Source organism: Orbicella faveolata, unplaced genomic scaffold (assembly GCF_042242905.1).
Source record: "Orbicella faveolata isolate gen_17 unplaced genomic scaffold, um_ofav_v1 contig_25, whole genome shotgun sequence".
Lineage (NCBI taxonomy): Eukaryota > Metazoa > Cnidaria > Anthozoa > Scleractinia > Merulinidae > Orbicella > Orbicella faveolata.
Window position 1 is genome coordinate 18,816,795 of NW_028301553.1, and position 14,904 is coordinate 18,831,698.

The window sequence follows — 14,904 nt, forward strand, 5'->3', positions numbered from 1 at the left end:
CCGTTTCAAAACCCTTGGACATTTGGACACCGACAGACTTTGACATTGGCAACTACGAGGCCGGCGACATTGTACAAACACAAATGAAAAAGGTTGTTGGAAGTCTAAAGACAGCTTCTCCTGCCGTTATCACCGTTTGTGAGGACAGATTTGTGGTGTATGGTTCTCCAACAGCAACGAACACTATTGGTTACTGCCACGTACGAAAAGAGGGGACAAACCTGTTGTGTGCAAGTAAAGATTGCAAGGCGTGCGTTGCAAGATGCAAAAAAGGGAAGCAAAAAGGTGTTTGCCTTCATCTACATTTGCTGTTGTTGTACAACAAGGTAACACAAAAGGTGTTCTCGGAGCTTCCTGACGATCAATCTGTACAGGAACCATCTGACCCTAGCGCGGTGGCAGGGCCCAGCAGTCAGTCTGATCCTCCGGCACCTCAACCTGCAACAGAGTATTCAAGCGCATCGAGAAAAGCGACCATAAAGGTTATTTCCAATAGAGCTTTGCCCTACGAAATACCAAAGGAAACGATATGTCTTATTGATCGCCTCGATGCCATAACTCTTCTTGGAGTGCCAAATCAAGGGGGTTGGCCGCTGGAATTTGCCCCCGAAGAAGGGAAGTGTGACTGTGGCTCGGTGCTGGGATCCCTGCGTTACCACCCTGGATCAAACGGAGAAGTCAAAGGGAAGGCTTATCTCTTCACAAAAATGAATCCATTTAGGATGGTATCTATTTATGTTCGGCAATGTACAGGCTGCAAAGCCATGCATCAAGCTGACACACTCAAAATGGGTGAGACGATATTATTTTTAACCAATTTTTATTGATGTTATAATTTCAGATGTATTATATTTACTAATTAGAGATGTGTTTTCTCTCCGCTTGATAATATCCTCTAACCTACTGTGTTGTGTTCTTTCTCGCAGTGTACAACGACAGCCTCGAGAGACAAAAATAAAATCAGTTAATTTAAAGGCAAATTCTTTTTAAAATTTAAAAACGATCTCTGGCTGAAACGGTTAAAAAACACAAGCTATCGACTGTCTGAACTACAGTCTTCGACGGATAAAATGTGAATGACAAGAAGTAAAGAAAAAGAAAAAAAATTGAATAAAATTGCGTGAAATTGCGAAATAATAAAAACGAAAATCATTCTGAATGTTTTGCTCTCTGCACTGGGAGTCAGTTTGGTATGCCACGCTTCCACTGTCTTTCTTGTTTTAAAACCACATTAATCAATGATAGAAGCCTTTTTAAATTCAATAGCGTGATCGTGTGACCAGGATTTGCAATCCTTGAGCCTTTGCCGCTGCTTTGACTTTTCTGAAATGTTCCTTTTTTTCTGGTGTTGACAGTTCTTTTTTCTTTTTGAATGTCCTTTTTTTTCTGTGGTTCAGGCAGTCGAAAGCTTGTAATTTTCTAATCGTTTCAGCCAGAGATCATTTTTAAATTTTACCATGTTTTATCCTGCCTGCGGCCCTTCAATATTTTTACAATTTCATTTTATTATTTTTAACACTAAAATATTGGGTTTTCAGGTCTCCTTAACATCAGCGACAAAGTGTTGATTTCCCTTGACATTCTGTTAGAGTGGAGGGAACATTTTAAGCGAGGACACCCAATTTCAAATGTTATTGATGCAGCAGTCACAGTTTTGGCTGTTAAGTCACAGGTAGGCTAAGACTCGATTTCTCTCAACTTCCGGGTTCGCATACATAGTAAAGTTACAAATCACAAGAAACGTAATTTTTACTTCACAGACTCAGCTGTCGGAAGGAGAGCTCCGATATGTCAAAGAGCTGTTGTACAACGGATTCTATTCATTTGAAGCTATTACAGTCAGAGATCTTGATTCCGTTATCTGTGGAATTTGTGGCATAGCAGGAGAGGTCTACCTTGGCGACGGGAACGAAAAGAACTGCTGCAGTAGTAAGCACGTAAGAGTTACCGCTAAATTTAATTTTGTCATTTATACACCTTCAAATATAACAATGAATAATAACATAACATAATATAATGGTTATGATACAAATCATTTAATGAGTTCAGTGGCGGATCAAGAGGAGGGGCCAGGTCCCCCCGCCCCTTATTTTGTTTAAAAAAAGAAAAAACACAGAAGGAAGAAAAGCCGACAGGGCAAGCAGAACAAAACCGAGCCCCCCCGCTTAGCTCCGCCACTGGGGTTTCCTCTTTAATACCATACGTTGGTTACTTTGAGCAAGTTTGCTTTAAACGTATAAAATTTCTAATCACGGATAGAACGTAACATGTATCAAGAGCATTTGTCTGAAACGGTATGACAAGCAAACCAAGCCAATGATCATCAGTGCCTACTTCTGTTTTGGTGCATTATTTCTTCGGTGCGAAAAACCTCTTTTCTCATTTTCAGGTAGCATTCCCCAAAGAACCTCAAATCCCAGCCAGGGAAATACAGTCACTAGAAGAAATGCTTCACGAATTGAAACTTTATTGGCTTGAGAAAAGTACATTTACAAGGGTGCTCATCGAGCCAACCTATGATGCTTCAACACTTCCACCGGTTATTGCACCATCATTAAGATCAGATGAAGTGGTCAACACAGAGGCTGAGAAGAAGAGCGTGTACCTGTCAAGTCAAGTCGATGGTGAGAAAAACAATCATTTTACTATCAACAGTCAGTTTGCAATAAAATACAGCAAGCGTTCCCGTACGAAAAAAGAGCTCTTTCCGCATTCCAGCCGCGCGAAAAGTAATGCTAGTGCAAAAAATTCTGTTGAGAAATATTTCTACTTTGTCAGTTCCCGACTGTAAAGTACTTTTTACCTTCCTTAATAACTTTTTTTCATCATAATGTAAAAAGGAATATTATCATTGATTTCCCTTCACCTGAATGCGGCTTACTTGCGAGTTATCACACAAGCTACAATTAAGACACTTACACACAGCAACCCTCTTCTCGCCCCAACATTACCTTGTCAGATCGTATTAATTAACTACCGTCCTTAAGGCAAAAAAACTACCCGCTTTTACAGCTTTTATACAGTTTGTATATATTTACTTTTTATTTTTGAAAGATTTAGTGCGTTGAATAAAAATAGAGACTTGATGTCTTCGTCTTTCTCTCCTCGGTAAGGCAAAAAATTAAACCTTTTTGGTTCCAAATAGGTGATCAAGCAGCACTTCATAATCTCATCAAAAGGGGGGAGATTGAAATGGCAAAGATCCAAGAGTACTCTGCTGGGCAACTCAAAGAATTTTGCAAGACCTGCAAAATTCCTTACTCAGGGAAATCGCAGGTAAACTAGTGCATATCTATAATTCATTTATACCCTACATAATGACTGTAAATATTACAGTTCTCCCCTGTTAAGGTCAGCAAAAAACGACACCTAACACTATGGCTTTAGTTTCATATTTTAAAACTTTAGGATACACCAAACCACGCATCCTAAAAATTAAAATGACCCAATGATCAATTCCCTACTTTCTGTTGGACTGGCATCTGATCCAGCAGGAAAATAAAATACTCTATGTCACCTAAAGCTACTGAAAGTGAGGTAAGTTTGGGCAGCACACGCACTCTGACAAGACAACGTTTCTTTGAACTTTTTTTAGAAGATCAAATATAATATATAGATAAAAATTATACACAGAGTAGCTACTTGTAGGTGGTCAACATTTCTTAATTGAAAATATACACACAAGTCAGAAGATGGGCTCAACTAAATTATTCAAATGTCAACATCTTAATTATGGTTAGAGAATACAGAGCAAATAAATATATCTGTATTATCAATTATCAATTATCAGAGAAAATTACACTATCAGATATGACACAACCTAAGTAAACCCCTCTCAAACTCTGGCAAGTAAAAAATCTTTACTATGATTTCATTTCAGGCAAAGATGAGATCAGACATATATGCACTATATAAAGGAATATTATATGGATTTTGTCCATGTCATGGATACAACAAAAAGGAGGGTAAAACTGGAGGGTTCTACCATATGGTTTGCAGGCATGGGGTAAGCTACAGTAAATCAGGCTATGCTGTTCATAATAAAACAAACCCCTTTGTTAATCAGGGTATATGGCTAGCATACTATAATAAGGCAAATCTCTATGTTCAGGGTTAGATTAAATATCCAAGACAAGCTGATTAACAAGACCACCAAATACCATCAATGTCTCACGAACACAAACCTACATTTCTGAAATAGTATGTATTTGGGAGTTTATTCCTACATGGAAGAAACATGGCCGCCATGCTGGACTACATGTGTGCCGGTCCAGTCCAGGCTTCCGAAGCCATAGAATACCCCGCGGATACTATGACAATTTTGCAGATTTTTTATTCACTGAAAATGTTTTCTTTGAAATTTTATGCAATAGTGCACTGTGGCATCAAAGACACTAGTGCTGTCAGAGTCTGTCCGGGATGCTTCAGATCTCTATCTATCTGTCAAGTACAAGCCCATTGTCCTGATTAATGACTCCCCATGTGGCTTTGTGAGACACCTGGAGATCAGAGAACCCCAGTTAACAAAGAAACTGTGGGGGGATTATTCTGGTTGTTTTGAAAAGCCAGATTATGCAAAGACAATCTTGTCGGTAAGGAAAGCAAAAGCTTGCTGTGAATATAATAAATAAGTAAGGATAGTAATAACATTTATGAAAAACATATTTAGAAAATAAAAATAGCAAACATTATAAGGTTATCCTGATTTTTCAGAGAAGAAGAAAATGCATTTTCTACTTTGATGACTAAGAATAATATATTTATTAGTAGTAATTAAAGTAACTGGACTGAGCAGAGAACAATTCATGGAGTAATTGGGTGAGTAATTTCAAAATTGGATGAGCGAGAAACGCTTGGCCGACTTGAATTATGAGCACGATTACTCACTGAATTGTACGACACAAGGTCCAATTACTAATTAATCATATGAATAATCATTTATAAAAAAATGTTGAAATTTAAAAGGTCTTTAGAAAAACTTGCTTTAAGCACAAAAGTCAGTAGCGCTTTCCATAAGTTTTACACACTGTAGGGAATATAAGGAAGGAAGCCATCAAAGCAAGCATAATTGATGTGCAAATCATGTGGCTATCCAATTACAGGTGTCCAATCACAACATTTTGTAATTGGATACCTGTAGGACACCCATGTGGTCACGTGCCTATTATGTGACAAATAAGCACACAGAGAACCAATCACAATCAAGAATTTTGTTATAGATACGATTAACATTATTATAATAGTATGACTAATATAAACTAAACATGCCAATATTACATACCATATACAAAGTCATGAAAAATACTTAGATCGGTTCTTCTCAACTTATAAATGACAGGACCACAATTTTCCAGAACTTGTGCCAGCAGAGTACAAAATGGCCCCCAGTATTAACCATGTGTCCACTACAAGTCATACAGTTGGTGAGGATGTACAACATCCCTACACTGGAACAACCAGAAGATTTGTGCTACAGGACAGATTTCATGCATCAAGCAAGCCTCACAAATCCCCACTGTGTCTTTTCCATGACATTAACCTATGTCAGCAGGCCAACTGTATAACAACAAGTACCCAGGAATCTGAAAATGCAAGGAAAAACCAGTCCAGGTTGAGGAGTACTTGTTCGCAAAACTTTGGTTTGCACTTTTTGTTTAACTTTTTGATGGACTTTTACCAAAACGAGGCCATTGTCGCAGCACAAAGAAGTTCCCTCAAGGTTCATTTGAAACCTACAGAAAAGATTGAAAGGGACCAATTCCATCGATTTGCTATTATAAAGAGCTAACTTCAAACTTACAAGTCAGTGTTACCCTTTCTGATTGTGCAGCTGAAAAACCTTTGCTGTAGACTCAATTCCGATTCTTTGAATTTAGCCAGTGGTATTTAAGGAAACTGTTTTAAACTGTTGACTATGTTAATACTAGTTGCTTAATCTTGTTTATTTGCTGCCAGAATTAAATAACTTACCGAATGGGTGATACAAGGAAAGCAGGAGAAATCAGTTCAGTGAGTTGTCAGTGTTTTAGTAGTAGAGACTTTAGTAGTAGAGACTTAAGTAGTAGTAGTGGTAGTAGAGACTTAATTTTATGAGGGTGACACTTAATAGCAAATCAAAAACCTTACGAACACGTGGCCCTCCGAAATTACAATAATAACGTCTAGTGAATTTACAAATCTACAATTAAAAATTTACGAGTAAATATTAAAGAACGTAGTTAAAATAAGAATTTTGGTGTTAAAGAGCTAGGTATTTCACAGTTTGAAACTGATCCAAGCAGAAGCTAATTGTTTTTGTTGAAATAAAAATATCTAAAGAACACTTAAAGGCATTATCACAATTCTTAGCCATGAAAAGTGGCTGCGGAAAAGTGTCCATGTCCATAGAATTTGTTTCCTTCTTAAATACAATCAGTTATTCCAGGTGGATGAGGTGAATAATAGTTTAAAATTTCACTATCATAGTATTAACTGTGTCAGCTTTCTTAAACTAAACATGTGCATGAATCATCTACAAATAAGTTGAATAAAGTGTTGTTTTGACATTCGTGGAAAATTACTGCTTAAAGCGCGTTTAGGGAACATCTACACTTAAAACGCAAAAATGCCAAAATTCAACCGCAATGCAGGACTGTTACAATTATTTGTATATAGATTAACTGTTACCAGGCTTTTAAAACTGAAAAGGAAAACATACCGCTCCAACGCTACTCATGATTGCATCTGTTTACCCTTCACGATTATCGTCCGCCATTTTGAATTTTAAGCGACCTATTGTTTTCGATTGTTTGATCGAACCAATCAGGAGAGACCTTGTAAGAGCTGCGTACTATCTGGAAAATTTGTTCTGTCTGCACGACAGCGTTTCTTTATGCCCGTGACGGAGGCAGATCTTAATTGCAAAATTCAAAACACAACAGTGTGGACTATACAAACTAGTGCCAGCTTAGTTCGTGCCGCTTGAAAGCAACACGATCAACAAAACTTAGATTGCTGATGAACATGTCGAAATGGCTTCGTAGACTTGAGCCATATAAATTGCTCACTCCATTTCTACAAACAACATAATACAATACACTACACTTCACAAAGCTTCTTACCAACAATATTAGGCTTCAAAGGCAGCTGTAAATGTGTTTCGGAACATGCAGAAAGATCCGGCAAAACACCCTCACGATAAAAGTCACAATCGATAGGTTTCGAGCTTTCAACTGGCAAACACCGTCCCGTCCCCTAGTAAAATAATCTCAGAGGACACGATCACAACGCATTTTCATTGGAAGAAACAACAACACATACAATTGGTCAAAAGGTGTTAGACATGTCTGCCACGCAGGACGAAAGTGCAACGCTACAACCATGAACCGCGCTCGGCCCATGGCCGCGCGGTTAAAAAAAAACACGGGTAAACCATGAACCGCGCTCGGCCCATGGCCGCGCGGTTAAAAATTACAAAGCTCTACGCATTCCATTTTACTTCCGGCCCGGAGGCGGCACCTTCGCTCAGTTGACACAGGCGCGCTTTACGAAAAAACAAATGGTGACCTTTCCCGATCGATCCGAAGGAATCGTTAAAGTTTCCACGTAACCAAAGGAGTACGTCGCCTGCAACGATGTCATTCACGATCGTAATCATCGTCCTTTGTTGTAGCAGCGGAGAAGGTGGGAAGAAACGTTTAGAACTCGGAGAATCGAACGGGGTTGGTAACGTTACCTGACAAATAGGGGCGTCTGACATATAGGGGCGTCTGACATATAGGGGCGCTATATCAAAATACCAAAAGTTTATCATTACCTCTGCATGGTTAATGTGTCACACTAGTAATAAAAGGTTTAAAATGACAGCTTTGGACTTATAAAAAAGTGTTAAAACGACAGCTTTTGACTTCTACGGGAAGGAAAAGACTAATAATGAATTGGTTCGCTGAGTTGAGGTTCGAAGAATGGAGGTGTCGAGAAAGATCCAATTAGATCCACTGAAGAAAGATCCATCTAGATCCACTACAACGAATGCTTTCTTTGTCAGTATTTGTTAAGTCCTAAACTTTCTAAATTCGGAATATTTTTCAGGATTTCATAATTCTTAAGAGAGTCATAAATGGCCGAAGTCTCCTCCTACATGTATTGCGACTCAAGTTCAGTAAACTTTAATTTGAATGGGGCGATCTGTTCCTGAAATTGTCACAGAATTGTTACAAACAACTTAAGCCACGCGTTTTGGCAAATTCATGAATGCTTCATGTTTTCAAAACTGATCAATCTATCGCGTAGTCTCTTTCGCAGCCGTTGTTGCGAAGGAATCTACATCGTATCTATCACGGGAAAAATACAATACATAGTTTTCAATGTCACGCAATAAGAAAATAAATACAACACCATACAGTACTAGTGGATAAAGTCAAGAAATAGGTACAGAAGATCATTATTTTTCGTACGGTTAGGTCTTTGCGTTTTCCTAAACTTAAGACATTCGTATAAATTTTTCACAGAACTTTATGGAGCCCAGAGTACGGAAACGCCGTGTTGGATTACCTTCGTGGTCAACTAAATATGACGGCCGGAAATATTTTAAACATCTGGAACTTACTTTGGCTATCTAGGCGATCGATTATCTGTATTGAGCAAACGAGCATTTGGATTTAAGCACATTTCCTAATGCTCCAACTTCTAAAAAGGCTAAAAAACTTGAGATAGTTATATATTTTTCTACAAACGCGATCGTAGCTCCATGTCACGCTCCACTGCCATCAAAATACTCTGTTTGAATTGTAAACAGATATAAATTTACCGTCTCTTATGCCTGGCTCTCAAGTTTTGTCTACGTACACGTATTTAGAGAGGTAAGATTCGAGGCGTTAATAATTCCCATTTACGGCAAACAGCATATATTAATGTTTTGGCATTTCTCTTGTATACTCCGACATATAAGGGCATATGACAAATAGGTGCATCTGACATATAGGGGCATCTGACATATAGGGGCATCTGACAAATAGGGGCGTCTGACATATAGGGGCGTCTGACAAATAGGGGCATCTGATATATAGGGGCATCTGACAAATAGGGGCATCTGACATATAGGGGCGTCTGACATATAGGGGCATCTGACAAAAAGGGGCATCTGACATGTAAGGGCGTCTGACAAATAGGGGCATCTGACAAATAGGGGCATCTGACAAATAGGGGCGTCCGACATATAGGGGCATCTGACAAATAGGTGCATCTGACAAATAGGGGCGTCTGACAAATAGGGGCGTCTGACAAATAGGGGCGTCTGACATATAGGGGCGTCTGACAAATAGGGGCATCTGACAAATAGGGGTATCTGACATATAGGGGCATCTGACAAATAGGGGCATCTGACAAATAGGGGCGTCTTACAAATAGGGGCATCTGACAAATTGCTGGTTTTCAGTGTCACGCCATTCAAAATAGATGAAAATAAAAATCAAAACCGTTCAATAGATACAGTCCAGAATCTGGAAAATGAAAGAAGGTAAATATGCAAAGACTCTCGCCAAAATTCTGGTCAAAGCAATTTTTCTTATGCGCGATACGTGGAGAAATGTTTTACCGAAATTTATAGAGATTTGTATGGAGACGCCATGCTGATGCCCATCCGTATGGGCACCAGCATGGCGGCCGGAAACCAACAGAAAAATCTGTCACTGAGTTTTGCTACAAAAGCGTGAATTTATCCCTGGAATAACTCGAAAACATTAAAATAATACTTTTCCTAAGACATGAACTATTCAGATAGCCAAGTTCCCTGAAATAAGCCACTTTTTTAATTATGCTGACAGCTCTCTAGGCCGTCATGTAAATGCCGCGTCACGTAAAAGCTTAGAAATTCAAGCGTATTGTATCACAAAACCAAGAGCCCATTCGGAGCAAAACTTTGTGTGAATATTACTTTTTAGCTGCTCTTATACATCATTAAAGTAAAATCTCAGGGAGATCAATAGTTTTGTAGTTCGAATTTTAGTGACGTCGTGTGAAAACCAGCTATAGGGGCGTCTGACAAATAGGGGCGTCTGACATATAGGGGCATCTGACATATAGGGGCATCTGACAAATAGGGGCATCTGACAAATACGGGGCATCTGGCGAATAGGGAAATCTGACAAATAGGGGCATCTCACATATAGGGGCATCTGACAAATAGGGAAATCCGACATATTTGGGGAGTCCGACATATATGGACGTCTGACATATAGGGGCATATGACAAATAAAGGGAATCCGACAAATAGGGGCGTCTGACATATAGGAGTTTCTGACAAATAGGGGCATATAACATGTAGGGGCTTCGGACATATAGGGGTTTCTGACATATAGGGCCATCTGACAGATGGGGGCATCTGACATATAGGGGCGTTTGACATATAGGGGCACCGGATTTAAGGGTCAATAGCACATCCGAAATTCTCTGTATAAATGTGAGCTGTTGCCATTCCAAGGCAGGCCTTTTTGCAACTTTTTGCATCTATTACAGCTGTTTTAAATATAGCTCTGATCACTATTAAACTATACAGCAATAAAAGCAGGGAATTCCATTGATAGTTGATTTATGTTCCATAGAAGGGATCATCGTAATCGGCGTGGATCACAAATGTTACAAACTTCAAATGGTTCTTCTCACCATGCAATATAGTATATGTATTCGTATAAATCAGAGTGCACTAACAAGTATTAAGTATTTACACTACCAGTGTAAATCAACAGTGGATTAAATCCTTGATCCCAGCCGCTTTCGTACGATTACTCATTTATTATGTAAATTTCAAAATCAGGAAACCGCCTGCATCAATTTGCAGTGCATTACAAATAAAGAATGAACGCCAAATTGGCCTCCTCTCCGCCAAACTTAGTAAAGTAGTAATTTCTTGGTTATACCATAAGTCCAAGAATGATTGAACACAACAACGAACGAACCAATTACAGAAGATGAAATGCTGTGGGGATTTCAGGGGTGACAACTTGCCTTATTTTTGTCAGCTGCAAAAAGACATCAACTACTTGTGAAGTCAGTCACCACATAATTGACTTATGATGTTCACAACAAATGAACATTGGATCTGTTTACACTTATGTCCAGCAGCAAGTATTGTTTATCAAGTAAATACATATACATCGTATTTCTAAGACAATAAAGAAGTTTTGGCGTTCGCAGCAATGGGTCACATGCCAGCAGTATTTCAATTTTTGCGCCATCGGATTTGGTTCTAAGTACCTTTTACGATGTTGTAATTAAGATCAATGAAAACTATCTTATCGCTTGTAAAATTCCTTTGAAAATGTTACCTATTGTGCTCGAAAAAGACAATCAGCCACTATTTTTCTTTTTAACTTGATTTCATTACAAATATTGTTTTCTAAAACCCCCATTTACTTCAGTAAGTGTTAATTCAGTTTAACTTGTCTCTACATAAATTATATGGTTTCTTTAAACAATTTCTTTAATTACTTTGAAGCCAACACGAAATATTCATTTCTAACTGCCTAACTAAGTTAATGAAATATTATATAATTAATAGGTACGGTAAATATTAAAAATCAAATTTCATTCTAACGTGCAAAGTGTAAACTTCAAACAATAGACAGGACAAACACGAAAATGGCCGTTTTTTTTGTTTCGTAGAATTTGAAAAAATGCTTTTTATTGTTATGATCGTTACCATTATCTTATTGTTTGAAGTTTACAGTCTGGACATTAAACGTAATGGTGATTCCAGGTTGTGGCTGTGGTTGTGGCTGTGGTTATGGCTGTGGTTTGGCCTTTATGTGCTTCAACTTTTTTGGCCGAGTTCTGTTGGCTCGGCACTGATAAAAGCGGTGGCCCTTTCGGCCACAATTCCAGCATTTCCCTTTGTTTCCCTTTGAAATGACAGACCTTTTCACACAAAGTAAAATATCCGTACTTGTCTTTCAATTGAAAATGGGCCCCGTTTTCATGGAGTAACCCTAACTAAGTACAGTGTATAGAGGTCGAAGGCTTCAAATGAGAGCCTTTCTCACACAACTAAGGATCAGTACTTGTCTTTCCAATAAAATGGGCCCCGATTTGATGAGGGAGCGCTAGCTAAGTACATTATGTAGAGTTGAAATGAGAGACTTTTCAACCCAAAGTAAAAAAGTCCGCAATTGTCTTCCAAATGGAAATAGACCCCGATTTGATTTGGCAGCGCGAAATAAGTACATTATGTAGAGGGCAAATGATTAAAATGAGAGATTTTTTCACACAAAGTCAAAGATCAGTCCTAGCTAAGTATAACATATAGAGGACGCAAGATTGAAATGAGAGACTTTTTTGACACAAAGTAAAAAATCCGTAATTGTCTTGCAAATGAAAGTGGACCCCGATTTGATGTGTGAACGCCGTGTAAGTACATTATAGAGAGGGCGAATGATTAAAATGAGCGACTTTTTCACAAAAAGATAAAAAGATCCGTACTTGTCTTTCAAATGTAAATGGCCCCGTTTTCATGAAGGAGCGCTAGCTAAGTACAGTATATAAAAGGGCTAAAGATTGAACTGAGAGACTTTTTCCCACAAGGTAAAAAAACCGAAATTGTCTTCCAAATGGAAATGTACCCCGATTTGATGTGGGAACGCCGGGTAAGTACTTTATGGATAGGGCAAATGATTAAAATGAGAGACTTTTTCACACAAAGTAACAAATCCGTACTTGTCTTTGAAATGTAAACGGGCCCCGTTTCGATGGCGAACACTAGCTAACTACAGTTCATAGAAGGCGAAAGATTGAAAGGAGAGACTCTTTAACACAAAGTAAAAAAGCCGTAATTATCTTCCAAATGAAAGTGGACCCCGATTTGATGTGGGAAAGCCGAGTAAGTACATTATGGAGAGGGCGAATGATGGAACGGAGAGATCTTTTTACACAAAGTCACAAATCAGTACTTGTCTTCGAAATGAAAGTGGGCCCCGATTTGATGTGGGAGCGCTAAGTACGTACAGTATATATAGGGCGAATGATTGAAATGAGCGACCTCGTGACAAAAAGTGAAAAAATACGTAACTGTCTTTCAAATGAAAATAGGGCGCGTTTTCATGGAGAAGCACTAGCTAAGTATAGCATGTAGAGGGCGAATGATTAAAATGCGAGACTTTTTCACACAAAGTACAAAAATCCGCAATTGTCTTCCAAATAAAAATGGACCCCGATTTGATGTGGGACCGCCGGGTAAGTACATTATGGAGAGGGCGAATGATTAAAATGAGATATTTTTTCACACAAACTAAAAAATCAGTACTTGTTTTAAAGATGATAATGAGCTCCGATTTGACTTGGGAGCGCTAGCTAAGTACAGCATATAGAGGGCGAATGATTGAAATGAGCGACTTCTTTACAAAAAGTAAAAAAATCCGTAGTTCTCATTAAAATGAAAATATGGCCCGTTTTCAAGCGATAGCTAAGTATAGTAGACAAAGGGCGAAAGATTGAACTGAGAGACTGTTTAACATAAAGTAAAAAATCCGTAATTGTCTTCCAAATAAAAATGGATCCCGATTTGATGTTGGAGCGCTAGCTAAGTACAGTATATAGAGGGCGAATTATTGAAATGAGCGACTTCTTCACAAAAAAAAAAAAAAAAGTCCGTAATTGTCTTTCAAATGAAAATAGAGCTCGTTTTCATGGGGAAGCTCTAGGTAAGTATAGTATATAGAGGGCGAATGATTGAAATGAGAGACTTTTTCACACAAAGTCAAAAATCCGTAGTTGTCTATCAGATATAAATGGGCCCCGCTGTGATGGAAAAAAGTAGCTAAGTACAGTTCATAGAGGGTGAATGATTGAAATGAGGGACTTTTTCACACAAAGTCAACAATCCGTTGTTGTCTTTCAAATGTAAATGGGCCCCTTTTCGATGGGAAAAACTAGCTAAGTACATTTTATAGAGGGCGAATGATTGAAATGAGAGATTTTTTCACACAAAGTCAAAAATACGTTGTTGTCTTTCAAATGTAAATGGGCCCCGTCTTGATGGGAAAAACTAGCTAAGTACAGTTTATAGAGGGCGAATGATTGAAATGAGAGACTTTTTCACACAAAGTCAAACATCCGTAGTTGTTTTTCAAATGAAAATGGGCCCCGTTTTCATGGGGGAGCACTAACAAAGTACAAAATGTAGATGGTGAATGATTGAAATGAGCGACTTCTTCACAAAAAGAAAAAAAATCCGTACTTGTCTTTCAAATGTAAATGGACCCCGTTTTGGATAGGAAAAACTAGCTAAGTACAGTTTATAGAGGGCAAATGATGGAAATGAGGGACTTTTTAACACAAAGTAAAAAAGCCTTACGGTACTTGTCTTTAAGAAGAAAATGGGCCCCGTTTTCACGGGGAGCACTAGCTAAGTACAGCTTATATAGGGCGTTTGATTGAAATGTGACGCACAAAAAGTAAAAAATCCTTAATTATCTTTCAAATGTAAATGGGCCCCGTTTGCATGGGGAAGCGTTAGCTAAGTAGATTATTTACAGGGCGAATGATTGAAATGAGAGACTAGTTCACACAAAATAAAAAAACCGTAATTGTCTTCCCAACGTAAACGGGCCCCGTTTCGATGGGAAAAACAAGCTAAGTACAGTTTAGAGAGGGCGAATGATTGAAATGAGAAACTTTTTCACACAAAGTTAAAGATCAGAAATTGTCTCAGTTTCAAATGTAATATGGGTGAGCATGAGCTAAGTACAGTTGCTGGAAGGCGCGCGAGATAGAAATGAGAGAATTTTCACATAAAGCTTCCGTTGGCGGGAATTACTCAATACAGAGTTTGTATGGGTGTTCAATAAGGGTTTTGTGACGGCGGTAGTAACTAGAACTGTCCGCTTACGAGAGTGACCACTTTCAAAAGATAATGAATGACAACAGAATACATTT

General features: G+C 38.4%; 2 long non-coding RNA genes across 2 annotated transcripts in view; both read right to left on the reverse strand.

Moving 5' to 3' along the window:
• LOC149109253 (uncharacterized) overlaps positions 1-7,677 on the reverse strand; it is a 29,068-nt gene extending 21,391 nt beyond the window's left edge. The window contains exon 1 of the long non-coding RNA XR_016208510.1: positions 7,101-7,677. This is a non-coding gene — a long non-coding RNA (uncharacterized LOC149109253). The remainder of the gene's footprint in view (positions 1-7,100) is intronic.
• LOC149109255 (uncharacterized) lies at positions 836-6,784 on the reverse strand. Its single transcript, XR_016208761.1, has 3 exons — positions 6,698-6,784; positions 5,282-5,732; positions 836-4,499 (listed from the first exon to the last, which is right to left on the reverse strand). It is a non-coding gene; the product is annotated as an uncharacterized LOC149109255 (long non-coding RNA).
• Positions 7,678-14,904: the final 7,227 nt, after the last annotated feature.